Raw genomic sequence first — 12,802 nt, forward strand, 5'->3', positions numbered from 1 at the left:
TCTGAGGCCGTAGCCTCTCAAAATTGCCTTCACCGCCTGGTGAAGGGGAAAGCGGAGACCAGCCTTGAACGCCGCCTCATAACAGCCAAAATAGTTGTTGGCGTTCTGTTCATCGTTCTCCTAGGCGATGGTGCCAATCTCAGGCGGCACCCGGATTCTATACCCGTCTCCTAGCGGGTGTATTTGGGTAAAATTCTTTAAGTTCTCCTCCATTTGGATCCGGTCTTTGGAGGAGACGTGGATGCTGAAGGGATCATCCTTCTCGTTCCACTTTTTCCTTTCTTCCTCCTCGCTATCCGGAAGCGGGGGTAAATCGTCACTACTCTCAGAGGTAGAGGCGGAGCTGTCGCTCTCCGTCTCCTCCTCACTTTGACCCAAGGGGGCAGAGACGGCCTCGTCGCCGCCTTGGTCGCACTCTTCCAAAAAAGAGTCAGTAGGGGTTGAAGGGGCGCGCGGAGGGGATCTCTCCAGAGCCGTCTGGTCACCCTGACCGGACGTTTCTCCCTCAGGCGTTTTGCCGCATGAGCCTTCGCTCTTGTAATTTGGATCAGTTGTCGTCTGCATTGTCCGAGCCATGGTGTCCTGCACAGACACATAACTGGTCGGAATCCAAGGCAAAGGGTGGTCCCAACACCCCGAGACGGCACTCCCAGTCCTAGACTCAGCCGTCCCTGGTGACCGGCTGGACTCTAACCTAGGCTATGCCGTGTGTGTTGGTGATGCATCCATTTATTGCAAGAAATATGTACAAGCGGTGAAAAAAAGAAAAAGAGCTGAGAGGGGCAGAGACGGTACCTTTTGAAGTTAAATCTGAAACTAGGCGGATCCGGCTGGGTCGGTGGAAAACGAGCTCTCTTGCTTGCGCCTGACTCAGACGGATGACTTCTGCTCTCTAAAAGTTTTCTCTCTAGAAAGTTTTTGTAAGCGTACAAAATTATGAGGGTAAAACGGCTATATATAGAGGGTAAATACGGGGGCATTTCCGTAATTTACTCGGAAGGTGAACGGTTACTCTTTAATGGTAAAATTACCACCAACCGGAGCGTGACATGTGTCACAGATGCCACGTGGCATGCCACGTCACATCTGTGAGGGGCAAATGTTTAGGGTAATTTTACCCCGCCACGTGGTCCAATCAGAGGATGACACGTGTCAGCCTCAGGATGGCCCAAAGTGGACCAATCCCTGCTTGACACGTGTCACTCCAGAAATTAAGGGGAAAAGGCGGCCTTCAGGCCCAAATCCCGAGAAAGCCGCAAAGCAGCGCAGCCCACCACTGATTAGGGTACAGTGACCTAATCAGGGGCACAATTCCCAAGGACCCTATAAATTGGGAGATGTCCCTCTTTTTGAGGGCACGTTTTATCATTTATTACACATTTCACTCTTTGATAGAGACATCCTGAGCTTGGAATCCGAGCAGATCCCTACCTAAATTTCCGCACCTTTTTCTCCCTTCAAGTTTCTAACTTGTGCGTCGGAGGCGGAGCACCACCCAACTGGTGTCTCCATTTGTTTTGCAGGTACAGCTCATCTCGGATCAGTCTTCGTGTTACTCTCCGGAGGGACAAAAACACCCAAAACAAATACTACATTAACTTATAATAAAGTTAAATAATTATCCCAACAGATTAAATTATATTACAAATTTACAATAAAAATAACAATTATTATTTTTAAAATTTTTTAAACATATAATAATTATTTTTATTTATTTAAAAATTATATAAATATTAAAATACGGTTTATTGGTTTACGGTTTGGTTTGGTTTATAAATTTTGAAAAACCAAACCAAACCATAAAACAGTATTTACAAAAAATTCGAAACCAAACCGTATTTTTATAAAATGTAAACCAAAGCAAACCGCTAAAATACGGTTTGGTTTGGTCTGTTTTGGTTATGGTTCAAACCAAACTCTGTACAGCCCTAATAATAGGGGTACTCGGTCAAAATTTTAGAAACCGAACTCGGAATTGGTTGGAAAAAGTGCAGTAGTTTGACTGTTATGTATGGAGTATACGTTGATACATGAAAAATAAGTAATTACTCAAAATATTCCATAATTTTTATTGTTGGAGAAAAGTATAAATAAATTTGATATTATGAAAATGCACATTTACAAACCAACATATTAGACAAATTGCATTGATTCTTATATGGAGGGATTAAAGACTTTTATGCATTTTAAATGGATATACAAATGTGTGATACGATATTAATAACATCATGGTAAGATTGGTAACTAGAGTCTAAAAAACATCTATGCAAATTAAGTGATGTGTTTAACCATTAAATTCTTTTGACAAATACAAGTGTTTAACCTTTTTTTTTTTATTTATTATTATTATTATTTTTAAGTTAATACAAATTGAGAGTACTGAAGTTTGGGAAAAGTTGCACTAAAGGTACTCAAGTTACAAAAGTTGGAGGGAGGGTACTTTACCCATGAATGTAGGTAAAGAATTTTGACTTGCTGAAACCGGTTGCCACCATTTTTCAATTAAAAAAAGGAAAACTTAAAAAAAAAAAAAAAAAAAAAAAAAAAAAAAACAACGAAGTTTACAACAAAATTATCAATATTCAACACATTTTCATTAATTAAAAAAAATCACAATATTTCATCAATTTATTCAATTAGCACATTTCTCATATTCATAAATTCAAATTGATAAATTACATCTATGTAAAAAATCAAATTAATTTTATGCATAAAACAACATATTTTCAACATTATTCTCATAATGAATCAACAAAAGCAAAAATCATTCAAATCAAAAATGGCAAAAATCAAATCAATTGAACACAAAAACGACGAAATCTAAACCCCACGAGTTGATATGAGAGATTTTTTTTTACAGGAAATTGAGAGATTAAGCAGAGTTGCACAATGGTTACTTGAGCTAATGGTGTAGGAGAGTTAAGGGTTTCAGCGAGGAGAGAGATTGTTGCACCGTCGTCTTCTTTAACGATTATGGGTCGAATTTCTGGGTCGTTTTTGGTGAACGGAGCGCACAAAGTGCTACGATTTGATCTGAACTTCGTCTTTTGCAGTGAATAGGTCGAATTTTTGGGGTGAATTATGGAGAGGAAGGCAAGGAATTTGGAGTTTTTGGTGGCAATGGTGTTTATCATTGGAGTTGGCGGTGAGGGGGTGATGGTGAAAGTGGTAGTGGTCTAGTGTTTGTTTTTTAGTGAAGAATAAGATGTGAAGGGATGAGAGAGAAGGTGAATTAAAAAAGGTTGTGAGGTTATAATTCTATAACCTATATAAAAGCCCCAAGTGCATTTACTATTCCCAATTTAATGTTCCTTATGAACATGGAATTGACGTTTCTGCCCTCACCTGCCCTTAGCACCCTTCCTTGATTGACCAGATTGACAGGGGGTAGTTCGGTCTTTTGCTTTGACATTCCAGGCGTTCTCTCTCTCTCTCTCTCTCTCTCTCTTTTTTTTTTTTTTTTTTTTTTTTTTTTCTTTTTTTTTCTGATGCGTTACTCATTTTTAGTTCAGGTGTTCTCTTATAATTTTTAGCTGTGAAATTAAGGGACATATGAAGTATATACTTTCTCTAATTCTCAATATGAAGGAATATATGAAGTAAAAAATAATTGTTTGTGTGATATCCTCTTCCTCTCTTTCATTTTTAGCCTCATTTTTAGTACAGGTGTTCTCTTATAATTTTTAGTTGTGGGGATGCGCGCGTAGCGCGCATTCCCTCCAATTTTGTAAAAATTATTAAGTAAAACTCTTTTGACACATATTTTTTACGATTCAATTAATAAATTTATGATGATTATAATTGTTAAATTTCATCTTCTTTGTTTCTTTTTTTAAAAAAAAAATACAAATTTTATAATTAACTTCTACTTGCATATATGTTATCTTTTAGTTTCACAAGTAGAGAAAACATATCTATCTCATTTTATTATGGTTGTACTCTCGCTTTCTCTCTCTCAAACTATCTATTATGATTACACATACAAAAAATTTATATATATAAAAAATATTTAGGTTGAAAATTTTATTCTAAAGGTGATATTTATCAATTTGATATTCTAATAATTGTTACGGCATCACATTAGATTAATTAATACTATCTCCGTTCAATTTTATTTACAACAAATAAAACCTCTTTGTTGCAACTAAAAAGAAATGGAGGTATTTACGTACAGTTGGTGAAAGAAATTACGTAGTAGAAACATTTTAAAATGTTTCTATTAAAAAAAAAAAAATCTAAAAGTATTTTCATCTCCTTACACAATTACACCCTAAAAAATACTCTCCCACCTTTTTAAATTTCCCCACGCTCTCTCATTTTCTTTATGGGTATCCTCCTTATTCCTTCATTTTAGTTGTCGACTGGTTCATTAAGGAAAAAATGTAACCTTTTTCCCTTTTTTTTTTTTTTTTGAAACTTAAGAAGGGTTTCATTATTGGTACATCTTTCACAAATATTGACCATATCAAGTATTAAGATGTAAATAAAAATATACATAAAGGGTTTACGAAAATTCTACCTTTGTCCTGTCAAATTGTAATTCTCTCTTATTCTAAGCTAGCCAACATCCAACTGTGTAGAAGTATTGGGGGAAAAAGGAATATGAAACTCTAATAATTGTCTTATACAACAATGATTATCAATTGCGTGAGATAAAGACACCAAAACCATGCTTTGATATTAATCTGAAGAATGAAAATAGTCATTATAAAAAATATGTCCCAGATTGCAGGCATGAAAATAGTGAGAACATGATTAATCTGAAGCTCAACAACTTGTTGCCCTAGAGTGCATTCAAATGTAGGTATATAGAAAGGAAGGTTTTCACTTATCAGAAGTGTCTTTGACTTCAGAATTCACAAATGACAAGCTAGGAGATGCCGAATTTCTATCATCAGATGAGCAGTCAATCAGAAGACATTCTTCTAATGTAGACTCATAATCGTAGTTCCTAAACAGATATCACCTCTCATTCTTTTCCCGTTGATTCCCTCCATGTTACAAGCAAGCGTATAGCAACTGATTTTCTTGATCCTGCAAAAAATAAATAAATAAATAAATAAAATTAAAAAAAATGATATTGTCAACATAAGCATCTCTTACAAATCTCTACCTTGAAGTGCAACGTTTCAATTACAAAAACTAATTATGAAGACTTAACACAGTAGTAGAAACAAAGGAGCCAAATACATCAACACTTCCTAATCCCTTACACTGGAGCACTTCATTTTCAATTCAAGTGCTAGCTAAGCTCACACTTTGCTATGACCCTTGTATCAAATATGGATTGAGAAGGGTGATACTTTAGTTACCATAGGTTAAAAATCATAACAAAAAGCCAGGAAAGGTGGTGATGGTTGGCTACCCTTAGCAACCTTAGGAATAAAAACAGTATGTAACAAAAAAAAAATAAAAAAAATTATTGACTCCATTTCCACCACACAAGTACACACTATACCAATCATGCTCTAAAAAGAATCAATCATTGAAAAACGGTCAGAAACACACCAATACCTGATCAACACTCATTTCACCACTGACAACTCTAACACCACTTCAGATAGCAGCATGAATGACGGCTCCATAAGCAACATCGTAGCCTCATCTAGATTAATACTTTTACAAAGCTCCATTCCTCCGAAAACATTCTGCAAAAAGTTGTTGAACCTTGGTAATGTAGCCTTGGTCCTCCCATCTCCTCGTCTTCTAGCTGTAAACCAACATCTAACAAAACACATTAGAATCCCATTTATCCTAAATTCCCAAAAATAAAACAAAATTGAAAATCCCTATATCCAATTTTCCTACCAACTACATCACTTCAGTTATCCACAAAGCTCCCAATTATTTGCATCGTAGTCATTCATATACAGATAAATTAGTATTCATCAACACGCACCAATTTTGATTTTATAAAAAAATAGTCCAATTCAATTCTGTTATTTCATCCAACTCTAAGAACAATAAAAATTACTTTTCAAATAATAACAAACCCAATTCATAATAATTACTAACCTCCAACATTCCAATCAATCTACATGTTTAAAATATAGTTCTAAACTACTTTGGGGCTCACAAAATTGATAAAGAACCAAACTTTACAACCTTAAGCATCCAATTTACATCAGTAAACTTTTAAACATGAAAAGAACCATGGCTAGATCAAAATACAAGTCTCATGAGTTAAAACCGTTGATTATTGTTCTTGGCAACTCTAAAACTTCATTCTTCCAATAAAATTTGATTTTAAAAAATTCATAAATCCAAAACCCTATCCAACTCTAATTCCCACATACAACCTCAGGGGCAACCAACATCATATGCATGACATCCAAGATACCAATCTCAATTAATAAATTACCATGTCATTAATCAAGATACAACTATGATTATCCTCTTGCAAGAAAAAGCGTCCTTCAAATTAGAGGTAAAACACTACTACGCACAGCGGTGAGTGGAAGAAAAAAAAATTGTACAATGAAGTAATAGTTACAAATTGCCATTATTAAACTTCTGTGGGTAACTCTAGTTAGATGAATTAAAGTTGTTATCATATATTTTTAAAGTGTAAAAGGGGAACAAAAGACAGTACACAAACCATCAATTTGGCCTCTTCCAAGTATTCTACACCATCCTCTCGAATATGCAATACCAAGACCTAGTGGTTCTTTTCATGTGTCCTCGTAAATTGTAAATTACCCATCAAACTTTGATTCTTAAACATGTTTGGATAGCATGAATAACAAATATGAGCAACAGTAAAAGGGATAGGTATTTAAAGACGCAGGGACCTAAATGCAAGCCTTAAAGGCTGAAACTCACTGTTTCTCATCATTGTTCTTTCTGATAACTTGAACATAATCAGCAATAAGATAAAAATAAAACTCTTAAATGAAAAGTGAAGGAAACAACAAAGATATTACTCCAAAGCAAAAATTATTAAAACAAATTTAATTTAACAAGCAACAATATTATTGAGTAATCTCACAAGCAACTTGAATAAACAATTGGTTTTGAGATATTTGCATAATTTGAGTGTAATAGCTACCATTCTGCAAATTTGAGCTCTGACTTTAGCATTCGATAGAGTGTTTTACTCTCTGCCCTGTTGCCCTATTGTCTGAAATAGAACAAATCAAAAAATCCTTTTAATATAAGCTCCATTCATGTAGACAAAAGTATATACAACCAAGAATTGTGTAGCACATCTAATTTTACCCACATCAATTAGCACAACTCAAATATTATAGTGTTACCCTCAATATTAGTTGAACCGGAACTACCGAACATCATACACAAAGAAAATCATATAATTCAAAAATCCCAAATTTATTAGCTAAACCCATCACAATTAACATGCTTACACCACAAAAAATTAATCACAATCCTTAGATTGAACTTAAAGTCAACATACAAGAGTCTCAAACGAAATGCAGTAGAATACATAGTCCTATTTAATAAGCCAATCAATCCAAGATTCCATCCAAAAACTTTATAGGCAAACCCTAGAAAAGTTGATATCCCTGAACCCTAGACATGCTATAGAAGTAGTTATAGTATAAATTACCCAGAGGAATGTAAGTTTGTTTTCATGATAATTATTGGGAATAGTAAATGCACTAAGAAGTTAGAAGAAAATTAAGGTTATAAATACGTAATGCTACACCCTTTAAATTTATGAATGAGCTTTCGAAATTCTTGTTATTAGTATGAAAAACTATAACTAAGTTGAGGTACGTAGTGTTGGGCATAAAAATCTCTCGCTAAGTATAATTCACGATTTTTGAATTTCAAAAATCTTATGAACCAATTAATAAAAACTAATTAGTTAAATATGATACCTCTGTTAACCCACAAAACTAAAGGTTTTGTGGATAAATAATTCAGTGATTTGACAAATAATAAAATAACGCCTTTTGACCTACTAGCATAGATCAACTGTTACATATCCACTGTAATGATTGATTTTTGGTTCGATAGCCTGACTCATCGGAAGCTTGTTGATTATGGCAGTGGAAAATATATTGTTTTTGGGTCGGGTCAGCTTTTGATAGCTCTAGTTGTGTGTAAGAACCGTTCTCTTTTCCTTTGATTTTTTAGCATGGAAAAGAGAATGGTTGTCTAACTTGTCTCTTATAATCACTCTCTTTTATTTTGCATGCAGATCGCCTGTCGTTCTCTAAACTTTACACGTCATGCTTAGTAGAAGAATGGTTCTAAGGCCTATTATAAGACATATTTCGACCGTTCTCTATTGTTTTTTTTTTTTTTTTAGTAGTAGTAGTAGTAGAACTTGTTTGGTTCGTTTACAGGTTCGATTCTTATACGGTTTTACATTATTTGATTCGGTTCAATTTCGAGTTTACTAAAACATGGTTTGGGTCGGTTTTTGGTTTTCAAAAATTGGTTTGGATTGGTTTAGTTCTTATTTGAGTCGGTCGATTTCGGACAATTAAACGATTTCGGTTTGAAATTAGATAGTGCTATACTTGAAAAACTTATTGTCGAAATAAATGAGCTTTATGTTCACTCTATATTTTTTTTTTTGAAAAATATGTTCCTTTACATTAACTTACAATAGTAGTCATAATCAACTAGATAGGGCAATAATTATACCACCTCAATGATAACATGTTATTTTACTATTTATGTTTTCTTCCTAAACTTCTCACTTTAATATTAGCTTTATACCAAGTATAAACTACTCTACATTATAGTATTAAATGACCTATGACCAATGCGTTAATGGGGTTTTTCACTTTGTCCATCAAATGATAAGCCATATTCATCCATATTAATTGTATAACCTAATTTGATTGAAGTAAATAAGATTCAACAAAAAAAAAAAGGATAAATTCATCAAACTCAGCTCGAACTCAAAAAATTGACAAATCAAAAGAAAAATGGAAAAATTGTAAACAATAATACAAACTTTAAGCGGTCCGCTAAAAACAAGTCAAACTTTTAATTATTTCTCAATAATACAAACTTTGAGGGATATTCGTTTTAAACAAGTTATTTTACCTATAACTTATTTACTCGGTTAATTTTTTTATTTATCTTATAAAGTTATTTAATAGTTTTAAAAAATTAATACAATGTCACGTGTTTTATATAACCTATTCACGAGGTAACTAATCGGTTTTAACTTGTTTAAAGCGGATAACCTCAAAGTTTGTATTATTTTTAACAGTAGTAGATGATATTCACAGTATAACCTAATTTATTAAAAAGTAATAAATGTCATACACAAATATTTCTAACTAATATATCAATACATATAATTATATGAGTGTAGTTTCACATAATTTGTTATTTTATAAATAATTTCACGTAATTTGTTACCAAATATATTATATTATAATATATATATATATATATATATATATATATATATATATATATATATATATATATATATATATATATATATATATATATATATATATATATATATATATATATATATATATATATATATATATATATATGTCATACACAAATATATATAACCTAATTTATTATACATAGTTAAATCTACAACCCTTAAAATGTTTCACTTGTTCCCTTATGAATAGTGCCCACATGTGTGGGGGACATGTGTGTATTTTTTTTAAAAAAAAAAAATTCAAGAAAATCACATGTTCTTCTTCTAACCTTCTGCCCTTCTATCTCTTTCTTTTGATGATTCATGCAACCTTGCTTTTTACCTAGAAAGTAGCCACTTTGTTTTTTTCAATTTTCTTCTCTTCCCTAATTGATGATGTTGACAAATAAGACTTGCATTGCCAACAAATGAATCTTCACCTTCTGAATTCTAATAAAGTAACTTAACATCATTTCCAATTACCTCAATGGTGTGATTCAAAAATTCAAGAGGAGAGCCACATCTGAAGAATCTGCATACGATTGCATCAACTTAGCCAACAATGGAATCTGCAATTCACTTCCTCTACTTTCTCCTCCTCCATACGCCCCTTTTCTCTCTCTTCTTCCCTTTTCACTTTCTCTACAACCATCAACAATGAACCTGCCATCCACGGTCACCACTCAGCACTATCAAACTACGAGAGACCGAGGAACGGAAGGATAAATAGCCGCTGAACGAGGAGATAGAAAACAGATCTAGAACGAAGGTGAAGGTGAAATCATCGGTCAAAGAATTTTGTTTTTTACATGTCAATTGCTAATTTTTATTGGGGGTTCGATTGATTGAGTGTTAGTCCTGTTAGATGTTAATTTTGCCAATATGTGCTACATTTGTTAATTTAATTTTTATAGAATTGATCTACTAAATTACTAAAAGTCCAGAATTGAGGATTTTGTATTGTGCTTTTAGATGATTTTGAAACAAATACCAGTATATAAGCTTAATTATCAAAGCATAAGCCCTAAACCCCTAATTCGTTTTTATTGGGCAGATTTTTGGGAAAGGCAAGTTCTGGAATCTCAGAGGCTATAAGGTTCATCTCTGTATGTATTAATTGGTCATCGATCTAGCTTTTATTCACGATCAATTTTCTAACTTGGTAAGTAATTTCTATAATTGATCATCAATCCTTTGATGGGTTGAATTTATTTTCCCCAATTATTAATCAGAATATTCCAATTTTAGTTTTTGATCATCGATTTACTTGTTCTTCATCTGGTTTTAATTAATTCGACCTCATTAATGCAAATAGATTTTCTGGGTTTTTTTGACAAAAAATTGAATTTATAAGTTGCTTATATTAGGATTTTGATTAAAAGTTCTCGCAAAATTTGTGCAACAACTGTTAATTTTACCATTAAATTTAACACGGTCTCAAATGTGGGAACTTCAATTATCCTGTGTATTTTTATGTTTTAATGTTGCATTTCTCTTTATTTTAAAAAAAAAATTATTTTGTGTATTTTTTCAGGTAAGTTAGTCTCTGATTGTGATTGCCCGCAAATATTGAAGTTATCAACTTCTATTCTGATCATTGATGCTAATCAAGGTAGGGATTGTTCAATTTAATAATTTTTTTAGTCATGTTTCGCCATTTTGACACTTACAGATGCTACAGTTATGATATTCACAGACCAATAACAATTCAACCAAGGAAAAAAGTTGGGTTAGTGGATTTCTTTTACTGGAATTCTTAATATGTCCTTTAACAGACATTTATTCCATTGCTAATATTTATTTTCTTTTGATTGTTTATAGAGTGACGTTTATACTTTTGTTGTCCAAGTTAAATAACTTAACTTCAATGATAATAATAATTTTATTTTTCAGTAAAACTAAGTTCATAAACATAAATTAATTTTAGTAAAAATAATTCCACTTTAACAAAAAATTACTTAAGTTCAGGAAGTAAACAATGTAGTAGGCTGGGTTTCTCTAATTGGTCAATATTCTTATCTATATCTGTACTCTACACTTTTTTTTTTTTTTTTTGAAAGGATATCTGTACTTTACTTAATTTGTGCTTGATTCATTAATTTCTCTTTTTAAGATTGGTTTATATTAGGGAATTTTGGATAATGTGGTTGATTTAGAAATAATTGATGATTTGGTTGTATACTTTATCCTAATGTGATGAATTTACTGAGTGGATCAATGATCAATGCAAGTTGCTGATCATTTAATATAAGCTTCAATTTTGTGAGCTCATCAATTCGTCACACTTTTCTTGTTTGGTGTGTTGTGCATGCCCATTATAACAAAGAACCTTACATTCGGAAGTGTCATGTTGATTGTCAAAAATGTAAGAATGAGTGAGATTCCACTAATCAGGTAGATTAACCTAAGTTGGAAAGTTGGAAAGTCGATTTATCATTAAGTTTAGTTATTTTATAATCTTTTTTTTAATCCCTTTTTCAGTTTTGCGGGGGAAGGTAGATCAGTGGCGGCAGTGAGAAATTGAAACCTTGAAAATTAACATATACACGGTTAGGGTTTTACACTTAAATTCTGAAATTTGTGGGTTTTGATTCTAGAAGAACCTTTCTATTATTATGATTTCAATTTTAACTGTATTTTAGCTAGAAATCTGGTTCAATTAAAGTGTTTTAGCTGTATTTTAGCTAGAAATCTGTCTGACCTCTAAATCGAGGTAATTGGTGAATTGTGATTTAATTTGTTATTGTAATTGCAGGTGTCAACTCTTGAATCATTTATCTTGAAAGGGGGAAGAGTAGGAGAGAAGGATGTTGTAAATGTCGTGAAATTATTAATGAATGAATTGATCAAATTTGATGGAATTATCATCGACGGTGATGTGAATTTACAAAGAAAGATGCAGGAAAACTCTTATGATACAAAGAAAGTATGTTGAGACTTTGGATGTGCTAAAGGCAAAAAACTCGGCACCGGCAGCAAATGGAGCTCATAGGATGTGTTTTTTTTTATTTTTTTTTATTTTTATTTGAGGAAAAGGGTTATTAGCTAAGTTGGCTTACTTGACTATTTATTGTAAACAATATTTAGGAGCAAATTCATGTTTGTAACAGTGCGAACTGATCATTGTTGAGGGGTTTGAATGTACTTTCATCTAAAAAGTTAGGGGCAATACTGACATTTTTCATGGAATACAGCAGAATTATCGCATGCAACCCAAATAATAACAACATCAGAATTTTACCGGACATCTATATGAAATTGAAAGCAATACATTTTACTTGCACTACATTTTACTCCGGGACACCGCAGAATTTCACAACACCAGGACATACAAGACATCTACATGAAAGCAATGTATTTTACACCCTCTGTCCCTATTATTTTTTCTCATTTGACTTTTCACGATCTCTAATACGTCATATACATGTCTTATGA

The 12,802-nt window shown here is 32.7% G+C and overlaps 1 long non-coding RNA gene across 1 annotated transcript; it reads left to right on the top strand.

The window, feature by feature from the left end:
- The first annotated feature begins 9,631 nt into the window (after positions 1-9,631).
- Positions 9,632-12,583, top strand: LOC145556210 (uncharacterized). The gene is made up of 4 exons (XR_014091808.1): positions 9,632-10,142; positions 10,422-10,529; positions 10,902-10,979; positions 12,123-12,583. It is a non-coding gene; the product is annotated as an uncharacterized LOC145556210 (long non-coding RNA).
- Positions 12,584-12,802: the final 219 nt, after the last annotated feature.

Source organism: Chenopodium album, chromosome 8 (genome assembly GCF_948465745.1).
Source record: "Chenopodium album chromosome 8, dcCheAlbu1.1, whole genome shotgun sequence".
NCBI classification, from domain to species: domain Eukaryota; kingdom Viridiplantae; phylum Streptophyta; class Magnoliopsida; order Caryophyllales; family Amaranthaceae; genus Chenopodium; species Chenopodium album.